The following is a 911-nucleotide window of genomic DNA, read 5'->3' on the forward strand; positions in this document are numbered from 1 at the left end:
ACATCACCTGCAGCTGACGCTAAGCCCTGCCCCTCTACCTGGAATTTCACTTTGGTTGGCTGTTTGCTTTAGGACATACCAATGCAAACAATGAAATATGCTGCTAATCAGGTTAGACTGCAAGCCTGATTACGGGTGTTGGATCATGTCCAGAACAAACAAACAATGTATTTTCATTTTACAGCTGTCTCTTTGTTTTTACACAAAATTTCACAACTTAAAGGGACTGTTTGTAACTTTTTAAGCGTATAAATGTACCGGATCGGGACACATGCTCGCGTGTGGCCGCTGTCTCTGCTCCTCTGCCTGCTTGCCTTCACTCAGACAGAGCGCACGCGTACTCGCTCCACCTCTAGACGTGAACACTCCACACTGCAGAAGAGTTAGTTTAGCTTTTATGTGTGCGTCATTCCTTTTTTTCCCCCTCTCTCTCTTCTCTAAACCTCTCCCCTTACCAATACCTCATTTCCTCACACACCTCGCACAATCGTTACTCTGGTCTCCACCATCATAACCAATGGGATTTTGTATGTTTTGTATATTTTTACAATTCATTTATTTATTTATCTTTTTCTTCTTAGTAATTTGTTTGTATGATTGTTGGTATTATTATTGTCTTAGTATAAAATGTGCTGTTTGTTGTTATTATTATTGTCTTAGTATAAACTGTGCTGCTAAACTATGCTATTATTATCATTGCTATATCATATAGATTATCAATCAATTATTATTGCATAATGGATGTCCAAATTATTAGTATATTAGATCACTATCAATGTTTTCACTCCCTTCAAACAATATTAGCACGTATATATGAGTTTCTATTCTTGTTTTATTTTTACCTTTCTCTTAATGATAGTAATAATGGTAATATTATTATTATTATTATTATTATTACAATTCATCAATTG

This window comes from Sebastes umbrosus, chromosome 10 (assembly GCF_015220745.1).
Source record: "Sebastes umbrosus isolate fSebUmb1 chromosome 10, fSebUmb1.pri, whole genome shotgun sequence".
NCBI classification, from domain to species: Eukaryota; Metazoa; Chordata; class Actinopteri; order Perciformes; family Sebastidae; genus Sebastes; species Sebastes umbrosus.